This window comes from Bos grunniens, chromosome 23 (assembly GCF_055505025.1).
Source record: "Bos grunniens cultivar Pamir isolate PY7600 chromosome 23, Bosgru_T2T1.0, whole genome shotgun sequence".
Taxonomy (NCBI): Eukaryota; Metazoa; Chordata; class Mammalia; order Artiodactyla; family Bovidae; genus Bos; species Bos grunniens.
Genome location: NC_141187.1, coordinates 32,326,628 through 32,342,652, shown reverse-complemented (window position 1 = coordinate 32,342,652; position 16,025 = coordinate 32,326,628). Strand labels below are relative to the sequence as shown.

General features: G+C 38.8%; 1 pseudogene; it reads left to right on the top strand.

The window, feature by feature from the left end:
- The first annotated feature begins 5,531 nt into the window (after nucleotides 1–5,531).
- Nucleotides 5,532–6,477, top strand: LOC147347362 (olfactory receptor 2B8-like; annotated as a pseudogene).
- The last annotated feature ends 9,548 nt before the right edge of the window (nucleotides 6,478–16,025 follow it).

Sequence of the window (16,025 nt, the reverse complement as noted above, 5' to 3'; positions counted from 1 at the left end):
TAAAGTGTAACAAAAGTGTGTATGGGAAAATAAGCTTCATTGGACATTCATGCCAAGTAAAGGAAATCAGTTTTTCCCTATTATTGCAGACTTCTGCTATCTACACAGAACTTAGAATGAGAAATAGCAACATTATCCATAATGCTTAGCAATTATCATGACCAAACGCACCTCATTTATGAACTTAGACTAAGATAGAACTAATACCTGCATCTTAGGCTTACCACTGCATACTAGGCACTTACAGTAAAGAATTGTTACAAGTTAACAGGCATGATTACATTATACTTGCTATTGGTTGAATTGTGTCCCCTCTCCCATCCAATGGTAGGTTGAAATCCAAAACCCAAATTCCTGTTTATATGACCTTATTTGAAAGTAGAATCTCTGCAGATGTAATGAAGTTAAGATGAGGTTCTACTCACTAGTGTGATCCCTAATACAATATAAAGAAACACAGAACAGAGAAGCAAGGACACTGCCATGTGACTGCCAAGAAAGTAATTGAAAGGCTGCTGCTGCAAGTCAAAAAACCCCTAAAATTATCACCAAAGCACCAGAAACTAGACAGTTGCAAAGATATATTCTCCCCAACAGGTTTCAGAGGTCCTGGAGGACCTATATTTTGGACCTTCTAACCTCCGGAATTGTAAAATGATAAATTTCTGCTGTTTTAAATCTCTAAATTGTGGTATTCTGTATAGCAGATAGGTAAATGGCAACCCACTCCAGTGTTCTTGCCTGGAGAATCCCAGGGATGGGGGAGCCTGGTGGGCTGCCATTTATGGGGTCGCACAGAGTCGGACACGACTGAAGCAACTTAGCAGCAGCAGCATGGAAATTTGTTTTAAATGCTCATGTCAATTTGATTCTACTTTTTGTAATTACAAAGAATTTTACATATTCTTGTCAGAATGAACTTTTTCTTAATTCAGATCACATTCTGTGAATCACTGAGAAAAACAAAATCATTTCCCATCATGTTCCAGACTGAATGTTATGACATTTCAGTGATCTATGAGAAATAGCCTATTCAAAAACATTGCCAAAGACTTCAGCTGGCACCATGATAGACAGGAAAAGGTCACTCTCTGTGACTCCTAAAGTACAAGGATAGAGGGAAGAAGCAAAAGTAAGAACAATACATTTGATAAAACAAATTGTAGTAACTAATGCCAGTTTTATGATTCTGGATATTTTGAAAAAAGGGCCTGATAATCTAGAGGATACCAGAATTAAGAACCATGGGACCTTAATCTTAACCATGGGATCTTAATCATGGGATCACTAAAAAATGTGAAAAGAATGAGAAGAGCTTACTCAAAATATGACAATAGATCTCTTGGAACACAAACCTACCAGCTTTCAGTAAAGAACTAAAGACATTATCTCTTATTAAAAGCTAATAATGTTATTTCTATTATTAGGAAGCAGAAAAGACCAAGATGCATGGGTTGGAGGGCAGCCTTTAAAATCTCAGAGATTATTAGCAGTAGACTGATAGTTAGACCAAGTATCCTGTTCCAATTTAATTGCGTTTTAGAACTTTTAATTCCAAATTAATTTAACGTTTTGATGCCACAGTAACAACAGCCACCAAGCCACAAAATAATCACTAAAAAACTTGTAATAAAAGGAATTGAAGTACTAAGAACCAACAGAAAATGTGTAATTGAGAGGCAGCAGAAGATCCTCCTGCCTGGTCATGGATTTTGTTAATAAAAAAGTGATGTTTACAAAAGTTGGAGTCCTACAAGTTTCCATAAAACCTAGCAATTAAAAAATATAAAATTAGAACAGTCAAGACTGCTTTTAACTCTTGTTCAAAAATTCATTTTTTTTCCTCTTGTACGTTTATAAATTTCTATAGCTCCTAAATTCAGTTTCTAAAGTCCTTTACAGTTTTTGAACTTCCTTTTCACTTATTTAACAAAATTATTTTGTAAACCTCCTATATATACTAGACTCTTTTCTAGGCTGCAGTGCTATTATGAAATATTTCTCTTCTTTAGGTAACCTGTTCAGTTCAGTTCAGTCACTCAGTCATGTCCGACTCTTTGCGACTCCATGAACCACAGTACGCCAGGCCTCCCTATCCATCACCAACTCCCGGAGTCTACCCAAACTCCCAGAGTCAGTCATGCCATCCAACCATCTCATCCTCTGTCGTCCCCTTCTCCTCCTGCCTTCAATCTTTCCCAGCATCAGGATCTTTTCCAATGAGTCAGCTCTTCGCATCAGGTGGCCAAAGTATTGGAGTTTCAGCTTCAGTATCAGTCCTTCCAATGAACACCCAGGACTCATCTCCTTTAGGATGGACTGGTTGGATCTCCTTGCAGTCCAGGGGACAGTTCAAAAGCATCAATTCTTTGGTGCTCAGCTTTCTTTATAGTCCAACTCTCACAGCCATACATGACTACTGGAAAAACCATAGCCTTGACTAGATGGACCATTGTTGACAAAGTAATGTCTCTGCTTTTGAATATGCTGTCTAGGTTGGTCCTAACTTTCCTTCCAAAGAGTAAGCGTCTTTTAATTTCATGGATACAGTCACCATCTGCAGTGATTTTGGAGCCCAGAAAAATAAAGTCTGTCACTGTTTCCATTGTTTCCCCACCTATTTGTCATGAAGTGATGGGACCAGATGCCATGATTTTAGTTTTCTGAATGTTGAGTTTTACACCAACTTTTTCACTCTCCTCTTTCACTTTCTTCAAGAGGCTTTTGAGTTCCTCTTCACTTTCTGCCATAAGGGTGGTTCATCTGCATATCTCAGGTTATTGATATTTCTCCTGGCAATCTTGATTCCAGCTTGTGCTTCATCCAGCCCAGCATTTTGCATAATGTACTCTGCATATAAGTTTAAAAAAGCAGGATGACAATACACAGCCTTGACATACTCCTTTCCCTATTTGGAACCAGTCTGTTGTTCCATGTCCATTTCTAACTATTCCTTCCTGACCTGCATACAGATTTCTCAAGAGGCAGGTCAGGTGGTCTGGTATTCCCATCTCTTTAAGAATTTTCCACAGTTTGTTGTGGTCCACACAATCAACAGCTTTAGTATAGTCATTAAAGCAGAAGTAGATATTTTTTTTTTTGAACTCTCTTGCTTTTTCAATGATCCAACAGATGCTGGCAATTTGATCTCTGTTTCCTCTGCCTTTTCTAAAACCAGCTTGAACATCTGGAAGTTTACAGTTCATGTGCTGCTGAAGCCTGGCTTGGAGAATTTTACTTTACTAGCATGTGAGATGAGGGCAATTGTGTGGTAGTTTGAGCATTCTTTGGCATTGCCTTTCTTTGGGATTGGAATGAAAACTGACCTTTTCCAGTCCTGTGGCCACTAGCTGAGTTTTCCCTATTTGCTGGCATATTGAGTGCAGCACTTTCACCACATCATCTTTTAGGATTTGAAATAGCTCAACTGGAATTCCATCACTTCCAGTAGCTTTGTTTGTAGTGCTGCTTCCTAAGGCCCACTTGACATCACAATCCAGAAGGACTGGCTCTAGGTTGGTGATCATACCATGGTGATTATCTGGGTCAGGAAGATCTTTTTTGTATAGTTCCTCTGTGTATTCTTGCCACCTCTTTTAATATCTTCTGCTTCTGTTAGGTCCATACCATTTCTGTCCTTTATTGTGCCCATCTTTGCATGAAATGTTCCTTTGGTATCTCTAATTTTCTTGAAGAGATCTCTAGACTTTCCCCTTCTATTGTTTTCCTCTATTTCTTTGCATTGATTGCTGAGGAAGGCTTTCTTATCTCTCCTTGCTATTCTTTGGAACTCTGCATTCAAATGGGTATATCTTTCCTTTTCTCCTTTGCCTCTTGCTTCTCTTCTATACACAGCTATTTGTAAGGCCTCCTCAGACAGCCATTTTGCCTTTTTGCATTTCTTTTTCTTGGGGATGGTCTTGATCCCTGCCTCTTGTACAATGTTATGAACCTCTGTCCATAGTTCTTCAGGCACTCTATCTATCAGATCTAATCCCTTGAATCTATTTGTCATTTCCACTGTATAATCATAAGGGATTTGATTTAGGTCAGAATGGTCTAGTGGTTTTCCCTACTTTCTATAATTTAAGTCTGATTTTGGCAATAAGGAATTCATGATTCGAGCCACAGTCAATTTCTGGTCTTGTTTTTGCTGACCTTATAGAGCTTCTCTATTTTTGGATGCAAAGAAAATAATCAATCTGATTTTGGTACTGATCATCTGGTGATGTCCATGTGTAGAGTCTTCTCTTGTATTGTTGGAAGAGGGTGTTTGCTATGACCAGTGCATTCTCTTGGCAAAACTCTATTAGCCTTTGCCCTGCTTCATTCTGTACTCCAAGGCCAAATTTGCCTGTTACTCTAGGTATCTCTTGACTCCTTACTTTTGCATTCCAGTCCCCCATAATGAAAAGGACATCTTTTGGGGGTGTTGCTTCTAGAAGGTCTTGTAGGTCTTCATAGAACCATCCAACTTCAGCTTCTTCAGTATTACCATGATATTGAATGGTTTGCCTTGGAAACGAACAGAGATCATTCTGTCATTTTTGAGACTGCATCCAAGTACTGCATTTTGGACTCTTTCGTTGACTATGATGTCTACTCCATTTCTTCTAAGGGATTCTTACCCACAGGAGTAGGTATAATGGTATTCTGAGTTAAATACACCCATTCCAGTCCATTTTACAATTTCAAAAGACTTATAAAGTGAAAGAAAATTAAAAGCTAGTGATGATTTCCTAAGTTTTCACTGCAGGTGGTTATAATGATGGTTACTCAGACTGAGTCCCTCTGGAACTTTCAGTTTGGATACAATAAAATCTTAGATCACTTCCAATAAAACGTTTCCAATCAAAGAAATGATTACAGACTCAACACCAAAGGCTCCATTACTCCACACATTAAAATGTATTGTTCCCAACTGAATAAAATTGTTAATAGTAAATTCTATTATCTTTGCATCTTCAGAAAAATAAAGTTTTTCTCTACACAAAACATAACCAGGAAAGCTGGTCTTTAAATATATTCAATCCTCCGGGGCAGGGTGGCGGGGAGGGGAAGCTAGTACTGAGGCAGTACATATTTGTGTCTTATTTAGAACATTTAGATTTAATTTTTGAGAAACTTTTGAGTTATCTTTCTAGTTCATACAGTCATAAAGACAGACAGTGTCCCCAAAAGTTAAAAACTTATATTGTAGAGTCTGTTGGAATCCTGCCTCAGTGGTTTATTAAATACATCACTCTCATAAAATCACTGCACCTCTTTAACCCTCAGTTCCTTCATTATTTAGTAGAAATCATGATAATGCCGAGCTTATAGAGTTGTTCTGACAAATTGCCTAGAAAGTGCTTTGGTCAGTGCGTGAAACATGGAAGGTACTCTTACAAAGTAACTCTCTAGTACTCCCGTTTTTGTCAACAAAAGGGTAACTGTGAAAATGCCTCAAGCTTCTAATCAAAGTCTAGGAGAAAAGAAGTGGATTAAACATAAAAGTATGGAGTCTTCTTAACTCCAACAAGCAGAGTACAATGGAAAGAGCTAATGACAGCGCCTTCTCTGGATTCATTCTCCTGGGCTTCTCCAACCAGCCCCAGCTGGAAACGGCTCTCTTTGAGGTCATCCTGATCATCTACTCCTTGAGCTGTTTAGGCAATGGCGCCATTATGCTTTTGTCAACGATGGATCCTCACCTCCACTCCCCTATGTACTTCTTCCTCTCCAACCTCTCTTTTATGGATCTTTGTTTGACTACTTGCACTGTCCCTCAGACCCTGGCCAACTTTAAGGGGAAGGACAAGACCATCACCTATGGCGGCTGTGTGGCCCAGCTCTTCATTGCCTTGGGACTCGGGGGAGTAGAGTGTGTCCTCCTGTCTGTCATGGCCTATGACCGCTATGTAGCTGTGTGCCGTCCCCTCCACTACATGGTGATCGTGCATCCCCAGCTTTGCTTGCAGCTGGTTGTAACTGCTTGGCTTACAGGCTTTGGCAATTCTGTAGTCCAGACAGCACTGACCATGACTCTTCCCCTCTGTGGTAAAAACCAAGTGGACCATTTCTTCTGTGAAGTTCCAGTGATGCTGAAACTGGCCTGCACCAACACCTCTGTCAATGAGGCTGAACTCTTTGCTGTCAGTGTGTTCTTTTTTGGTGGTGCCCCTGTCACTCATCTTAGTATCCTACGGTCACATTACCCGTGCAGTCCTGAAGATAAAGTCGGCCCAAGGGAGACAGAAGGCTTTTGGAACCTGTGGTTCTCACCTAATGGTAGTGATTATTTTCTTTGGGACGCTCATCTCCATGTACCTTCAGCCTCCTTCCAGCTATTCACAGGATGTGAACAAAAGCATTGCACTGTTCTATACTCTGGTGACTCCCCTGCTTAATCCCCTGATTTACACTTTGAGAAACAAGGAAGTCAAAGGGGCACTAAGGAGACAAATGAGGAGAATCCTAGACTTGAGGCAGAGTTAAAGCAGTGCTTGCAGGCCCAGGAAGTTCTGCAATGGAACACTTCTGAGTGACTAAAAACTGGTTAATTTAATCAAACACATCCATGTGCGAGACAGTGTTCTAGGTACTTGAAACATATCAGTGAGACAGAAGCTCCTGTCCCCATTGAGCTAAACCTTTTGCTAGGGAGAATATATGTTAAATAAGATATTCTAAAAATAAACTATGGTATATCATGTACTACACAATAATGGGAATGAACAATAATTACACGTACAAAAACATGAATGATTCTTACAAACGTGACTTACAGTGAGAAAACTACATACAAAATACTTCCTACTGTATGATTCCATTTACATAAAATTCAACCAAGGCACAACAAATCTCTGGTATTGAAAGTCAGAACAGTGGTTCCCCTGGGGACTGGGAGTTCTCCCTTGGAAGATATGTGGGGGAGGGGCATTCTGGAGTTCTGGTCAGGTTGTGATTCTTGATCTGGATATTGGTGATACAAAGTATTCAATCTGTGAAAATTCATCAAACCTGAAACTTAAAGTACTTGCACTTTCTGTATGGATGCTGGACTTCAAATCATTTACTTCTTAAAAGTTTTAAATAAACCAGATATTAGCAGAATACTTTGATTCTAAATGATCACACTAAATATTTTTGTTACTTTCACATAAAATTTGGCTTTATCTTCTCAGTGATCTAAGTTTCTTCTATCCATTGACCATCTTTAATAGATTTAAAGTGTTTATGTTATGCTATGCTAAGTCACTTCAGTCGTGTCCAACTCTGTGCAACCCCATAGACAGCACCAGGCTCCCCTGTCCCTGGGATTCTCCAAGTAAGAACACTGGAGTGGGTTGCCATTTCCTTCTCCAATGCAGGAAAGTGAAAACTGAAAGTGAAGTCGCTCAGTTGTGTCTGACTCCCAGCAACCCCATGGACTGCAGCCTACCAGGCTCCTCCATCCATGGGATTTTCCAGGCAAGAGTACTGGAGTGGGGTGCCATTGCCTTCTCCATTTAAAGTGTTTAGATATTAGCAATTTTTGGCCAACTCAGACGAACCTTGTCTTGAAGATCTCAATTTAATGAAGATCTCAATTCAAGATCATGTGTCCTGTGAGTCTCTCTGGTCTCTTCATTCCATGTAGATACTTAGTAACCAGGTCTTGAGACAAAAATCATAGTGATAATTTTCAGATGAAAATTCTACTCCTGGGTTTATATTGCCTTGAATTAAGTTTATCTTGACTGAAAAAGACATTTGTTGTGAATATTTGTTTGTATATCTGCATTTTTATAATGTAGCATGCAAAAATGCATAATTTACTAGTAGCCAAAAATATTTTCTTTTACCAGAGATTTTAATATTTTTAGTATTTAATAGGATATGATAAAAAGGCAGATAATGAAAGGACTTTATAAAACAATGTAAAACACAGAAATAATTGTCTGGTAAGCTCAATGTGCCTTTGTGCAAATATGTTCTTCTTAAATAGTTCTTATTTAATAATGGAAAGTTGGATGGTTTTTCATGTACTATTCTGCTAATGAAATAATAGAACAAGGATTTTCTTCATTTAAGTGAAAATAGATTACTGAATTGTTGAGTTCTGTACTATTCTTATCTCTGCTTGTACTGAATATGAGTGATTTCTGATTATATTTTTTGTAATAGAGAAGATATGATTTTTTTATATCAACCCCTTGGAATTTTCTTTCAAACCATGACAGCTAGCTTCACTGATAACCATATCATTTTTTGGCACTAAAGTTCCATACTCTATAATCATCTAGATGCTTAATTTTTTTCCTTTTCAGAAAATAAATGCTGAAAATTTATCATTTCATTCAAGGTAGTCTTTTGTGAATTTCATTTCCCAATAAGGTGCACTAGGTTACAGCTGATCAAAGTTCCCACTGCAAGTCCAGTCACTCCTCCTTAGCCACAGACTCAACCAAACATGGATCCATTTGATCTGTCATTCTCCATAAAGGATTTGAGCATCCAGCTTTTCTAGTATAGGAGTGGGTGGGAGGAAGTGCCTGAAACAACCCCTGGCCAATAATACTGAGGAACAATTGTACTTGGAAAGGTCAAATTAATTTTAGCAACCGTATTTATGAAGCCATTATAAATGTTGTGAAAGTGATGAGGGTGATGTAGACATGAATAACAGAAAACACTGAACACTTCTGAGGTGAGCTGAAGGGCAAGTGCTTTTTTTTTTTTTCTCTCTCTTAGAGCATTTGATGAACTTGAGTGTAAGCTGAGGATTGAGCGTGGCACATAGAGAGAGACTTTGCCATGAAAACATGAACAGCCAAACACTCATGTAAGGCTAGAGTGACAAGCTGAAAAGTTAAAGAGACTTAACTATGTGGCCAGATTTTTCCAGTGGACATTTCTATTTCCAGTGGACTCCCTGGGAATCCAGAAAGCCAGACCAAAGTTTCAAAAATATGGAACAATCTATCCTGCAACTCCATTATGCTTAGGGAACAAAAACTCGCTGGGGTACGGGGTCCTTTCTCTAACACATAGTTCTCTTGGGTAAGGCAGTTGCCAAATTTTGAAGCTTCATGAAGCAGGGGCTAAAAAGCTAAGCTAGACGTCTGTGAGGGGCAGAACTTAAGGTCCAAGAGTCTTTCAGGGCTGAGAAAATAAGACTCCTGAGACTTTCTGTCAAAACCCAGGAGAAGATTGTATCTCTTCTATCTCTGCTGCTGTTACTGCTAAGTCGCTTCAGTCGTGTCCAACTCTGTGCGACCTCACCAGGCTCCCCCGTCCCTGGGATTCTCCAGGCAAGAACAATGGAGTGGGTTGCCAAGAAAATGAAGTCACTCAGTCGTGTCTGACTGTTCGAGACCCCATGGACTGCAGCCTACCAGGCTCCCCCATCCATGGGATTTTCCAGGCAAGAGTTCTGGAATGGGGTGCCATTGTCTTCTCCACTTCTATCTCTAGAAGACAAGATAAAGGCTGAATAGAACAAGGACCTACTGTACAGCAGAAGAAACTATAGTCAATATTTTGTAACTATTTTTGTACCCAATAAAGGTTAAGAATCTGAAAAATGATATATACACACACATATTGTGATCATCATTTCATGATGTATGTAACTCAAATTACTATTCTATACATCTCAAACCTATGCAATACTGTATATAAGACATGAAGTCATAAAACTTCTAGAAGAAAATATTCCTCAGTGAGGCTGGAAGAAAATAAAAGAATAGCTATCATTAAAAAGATAAAGGATAACAACAGTTGGTGTAATTGGAAAAGGAACACCTATGTACTGTTGATGCGAATGTAATTTGGTAAGCCACTATGAAGGATAATATGAAGATACCAAAAAAACTAAAGATAGAATTTCCATGTTATCCAGCAATCCAAATTCTGCTGCTGCTACTACTAAGTCCCCTCAGTCGTGTCCGACTCTGTGCGACCCCATAGACGGCAGCCCACCAGGCTCCCCCATCCCTGGGATTCTCCAGGCAAGAACACTGGAGTGGGTTGCCATTTCCTTCTCCAATGCATGAGAGTGAAAAGTGAAAGTGAAGTCGCTCAGTCATGTCCGACTCTTCGAGACCCCATGGACTGCAGCCTACCAGGCTCCGTCCACAGGATTTTCTAGGCAAGAGTACCAGAGTGGGGTGCCATTGCTTTCTCCATCCAAATTCTAGGTACACCAAATAAAATGAAATCACTATCTGCACTCCCATGTTCAATGGCCTCATTTTTCACAATAGACAAGATACAGAAAAAAACATAGGTGACCAAAGAGGTGAATGGCTAAAGAAAAAGTTCTATGCATATCCAAAAGAATATTATTCATTAATGAGAAAGAATGAAATACTGCCCTTTGCAGCAACATGGATGGACCTTGAGAGCATTATGCTCAGTGAAATGTCAGAGGAGAAAGACAAATGCTGTATGATCTCACATACATGTGGCATCAGAAAAGCTGAACTTGTTACAAACAGAGGGAAGAATGGTGGTTACCAGGGCCAAAGAGGTAGAAGAAATGGGGAGATGTTGGCAAATAGGTCCAAACTTCCAGCTAAAAATTAATTTCTGAGGAATCAAAAAAATGAAGCTTTTTAAATTTTATAAGGGGAATAAATATTTGACAAGATAAAGATCTTAGCTAACACTATGTAGTAATCACTTTACCATATGTAGGTATATCAAATCACACTTTGTACTCTTTAAACTTGCTCAATTTACATCTCATTAGATATAGAGGAAAATAAATGAAAATAAGAGTTATTATTCATTTCTTTCATCCTACTTATTTTTCCTCTCCTAACTCAGATGTTCACTATTGGTTAAGACAAAAATTTCTACATAGTTAATAAAGGAAAATACTCTAACTTAATCCTAAATACAGAGACTGCCTTCTCTTTATGATCCCAATTTCAATCCAGAGTCTGAAAGAATGGCACTTCTAAAAGTTTAATATTTTGTATATTCATCGTAACAGCAAAAGGAGCATGATTTCTTCCATGAAGCTCCTTAGTGCAGCAAATTTTATCAATTTTCTTTTTAATGTGACTTGCAGGAATAAAAAATTACCACATTGACTTGTGTGTATTTGTCCTTATTTCTGAAAACACTGAAATTACACCATATATAAACCTGTATCTTCTAAGTGATATAAGCTAAAGAAAACATTTCCTTCTACTGTTCATCCTCAGGAAAGAGTTAAGAGATCAATCTAAAAGTGGTTGCATGTACAGTGCGAGTTTGTGGATGTTCACATCCAGCTGTGTGTAATCACTTAGTAATGTGTGTTATTTAAAGCCAAATATAAACCACATTGAACATGCTGGGGAGGAATATGAGGAGAAATATTCTTTGGGAAGTACTGGAGCTTTTTTCCAAGATGGGGAGTAAATTCAGAGAGAGATTGACCTTATGATAAAAATAACATTGATGACTATGGTGCTCACTTTATTTATATTAAACCAAACAATTCTCAATGAGTGGATGCATTATTAAGAAGCTTTCTAAAGAGAATCTTTGGATACTATTTAACAATCCTCAAATGCATGAAATAAGGACTGAAAAATATTTACTAAGCACTACTTGTGACCAGCTAACACAAAATCAGGACAGGGCTCCTGAGAAAGGCTTTGACAACTAACAGTGACATTGCATTGATCCTGAGTATCCCCAATAACCTAATCACTGGAAATGCCTAGGATGCTTCAGTGAGACTAAAGCCACAGGTACAGCAACAGCTTCCCTGGTGGCTCAGAGGGTAAAATATCTGCTTCAGTGCAAGATACCCAGGTTCAATCCTCAAGGAAGATCCCTGGGTCAGGAAGATCCCCTGGAGAAGGAAATGGCAACCCACTCCATTATTCTTGCCTGAGGAATGCCATGGACAGAGGAGCCTCATGGGCTACACTCCGTCAGGTCACAAAGAGTTGGACACAACGGAGTGACTTTCACTTTTCACAACTGAAGAGTTTCACTCTCAAAAGAGGTTAAAATTACCCTCAGAAATGGTCACCTAATTAGAATAACTTGCAGCTTCTAAAGACATTGTGGATTTAATTCACTACAAAATGGTTAAAAGAATCCACCAAACAATATACATCAGTAGAATAGACTGTTTAAAAGGAGCATGAATACCCAATCCCTATAGCTGCTTCAGGGACACCTTCCCCTGAACCCTCTGATTCAGGAGACATACAACTTCTCATTTCTGCATTTACACAGAGTACCCCTTTCCAGGAAACCACATCCACAAGACATTTCCATACACTGTGGTTCTGAGTCTGCCATATCAAGTTGAACTATGCTACAATACTTAAAAGACGGAAGAAGCTCTCAGTCATAATACAAACAGGCATCAGAAAAGAGCACACCTACAGAGGAAAGAGTTGACAGAGAACTATAATCTGTTCTTCCGTCCTCAGTGACCCTGGTTAGAGCAGAACCCTGGGCAAACAAACAGTTAACACTGAAATCTACTGACTAGGAGATAAATGAGGATATTACAGGGGTCACTATATGCTGATTACCATTCTACTAATGTTTTTAGCAGGGTGGATAGGGTCTATTTAGAATGTGATAAACCTACAGTCTACAGACTACAATTGTTCTAATGAATAAAAGTCCTAAAAGCCAGAACACTACAAAGGTGAGGACACATATCAAGCGAGAAACTCTCAAGCCTTCCTTTGCTGACTTGAATGATGCAAGTTAAATAAGTGAGAGTCCCTCATTTATTTTATATATTCCATTTTAAAAACCTAGATTCAGGAAGCAGTGTCTGACTGGTTTGGGGCCTCACAGACATTGCACATGTTGTTGCTCTTGTTTTGTATTATTTTCTAATTGCTAGTCAATCTGGTGCTGGTTAAGAACTGTGTTTCCCAAGGAAACCAGAATTGAAAGAGACACATTTACCCCAATGTTCATCGCAGCACTGTTTACAATAGCCAGAACAATAGCCAATGGAGTCAACCTATATGTCCATCGGCAGACGAATGGATAAGAAAGTTGTGGTACATATACACAATGGAATATTACTCAGCTACTAAAAAGAATGCATTTTATTTAGTTCTAATGAGCTGGATGAAACTGGAGCCTATTATACAGAGCAAGTAAGTCAGAAAGAAAAACACCAATATAGTATATTAATGCAATTATATGAAATTTAGAAAGATGGTAACAATGACCCTATATGCGGATCAGCAAAAGAGACACAGATGTAAAGAACAGACTTTTGGACTCTGTGGGAGAAGGTGAAGGTGGGATGATTTGAGAGAATAGCATTGAAACATGTATATTATCATATGTGAAACAGATCACCGGTCCAGGTTCAATGCATGAGACAGGGTGCTCAGGGCTGGTGCAATGGGATGACCCTGAGGGATGAGATGGGGAGGGAGGTGGGAGGAGGATTTGGGATGGGTAACACATGTACACCCATGGCTGATTCATGTGAATGTATGGCAAGAACCACCACAATATTTTAAAGTAATCAGCCTCCAATTAAAATAAATACATAAAGGAATTGTGTTTCATGGGAGTCATACTGATACTTCAGGCTTCCAAGGGTGACACATTTCCTGAGAACACTGTGTTCACCTTGTATTCCTCAGAAGGCAAAAATGATGAAAGATTATGAATTTCTCTTGGGTGTATTGACAGTTCAAACTACAGATGGGATCAAATAATTTAGCCAAGGCATGGGTACACCCACTGCAACCATTTCACAGATATTAAGAATTCAAAAGGAGGGAATTCCCTAGTGTTCCGGGGTATAGGCTCCCTGTTCTTCTGCAGGGGGCATGGGTTCAATCCCTGTTCTGGGAACTAAAGAGGGAAAGCTTGTAACAGTAGATATCATTTGAAAAATTTACAAAATAGAACTGAACTTTAGGTATGTAATATCTTTTAAGTGATCTTTTTTTATTATTATTTTAGCCTGGGATCTAGATACCTTTATTATCTATAATTTATTCTGAAGTAAAATACACATCCAAATGATGCTCAAGCATTTGCTTAAAACAAATAAATCTGTTTTGTGGCAGTCCTCAGGAGCAGACAAGTAGCTGCTCACTCAGGAAAATGGGCTTTGTGACTTCATGTGACCTTGAGGGTTTCTGTACCAAATAAAGTATCATTGAGGGATTTGTAAGTGACTATTTGGGCATAACTATCAAGACCTGATTGAGTAATAAGGAGAGGGGGGAAATTTCTCACCATTCTGAGTACAGAGCACTCCAAACTGCTTTTTATCAGGTATATGTTCAGCATTACTGTGGAGTCAAAATCCTTGGTTTCACAAGTATTTAACTCAAGGGTGAAGAGTGTGGTGTGTTAGGAATATAGATAGAATCTTGACCTTGTATATAATTTACCCACACTGCCATATCCAGCTTGCAAGACCACTTCTCAGGCAAATTGGCGAGAGGGTTCTAGACCAGGAGGATGGTTAGCTGCTAGGAGAGGGAACTGTGTGATAGTTGTCATGCTTTTGTCTCCACTAAGAGACACAAATGCACTTACTTGCTTAGTGGTACATGCTGAGGAAATCTACCAAAAATCATAAATATTTCTGTGATGATTGCACAGTCAAAGCTCTAACCTCCAGAGAAAAATCACTGTTTGTGACATTTAACTGACACCAAAAAACAGAATCTATACCTGAAAATAAATTTATGGTATAAACTGAGCTATAGTAGGGATCTAAGTGGAGAAGGCAATGGCACCCCACTCCAGTACTCTTGCCTGGAAAATCCCATGGACGGAGGAGCCTGATAGGCTGCAGTCCATGGGGTCGCTAAGAGTCGGACACGACTGAAGAGAATTAGCAGTAGCAGTAGCAGGGATCTAAGAGCTACTATGGCAGATTAATTTTTTCTGGAATGTTTGTTTTGTTACTCATAATTCAGAACTCTGTGACAGTTATTTCACAATTACACAGCTACTACTAAAGCTTAGGCATGTATTTTTAAATTAATAGACACAATATTTATTTTTTCAATTTCCTTCTGATGAGTCTGAGGACATCTCCACCAAACATGGGATTTCCTGGGAATCAGGGGCAATTTTCAATATTTTTATACTTCACTAAATCTGAATTTCACAGGACGTTTGCCAGAGTAGACATTCTAAGGTCTTAACCAATTGATGCCTAAATCAAAGAGTTTATAAAATGGCATGACAAGAAAAATCTAAACATATTTTACCCTTTGAAACTTTTGCTTCATCACAGGAGGTAAAATGTGTAGAATATGCAGTAGAACTTGGGTCATATGCTGCTCAGATATAATGCCCTCGAAAATTCCTCATTTAAAAATCTCATTTTAGAAAGGAACTAGGTGGTTCACAAAATTAAAATAACCAACTTTGTACCTCACATTGGTGTTTTTCTCCTGCTGTGTACAAAAATGCATGTAAGAACTACCTGGTGTTCTTACCAACAAAGGGCTACCAGTGTCACTGCCAGCAGTGCATCATACCCTTCGCTCAGTGAGTCCTAGGCGCGGCCTTCTCTGAAATGATCCTACACAATATGGCGGCTGCACTGCTGAGGTTACAGTGGCACCTGATGTCTGAATGGCTTTACCGGGGTTAATGCAGCAAGATTTTCTTTGAGATTCAACTTTATTTTCCCCACAAGTGCTCCACCTACATCAGTGAAAAACATCAAACCATGGAATTTTAGTAGAGCCATGATCCAAATAAGAGAATGAATGGTATATTAGAGTAACTCCTAGAAAATATTATTAATAATATTCCATATAGTGTTTCAGTGGTTTTATGATCTTATTTGGGCTTCTTGTAATTTAGACACATACAATCTTTTTGCAAATAGATGTGGAGTTATGTGGAACCCAAATGGGAGTACAAACAAGAAAAGTTATTGGAGATTTTTAAAACAGTAACTACAAAGCAGAAGCTGTCACAACACTGAATCAGCATCTCTGGAAGTTGAAATGAGTATATGAACTTAGAATCTGAACACTCACTTTTCAACAGTAATGAAGTAAACAAATTCCCTTCAGAATTCTCACAGGGAA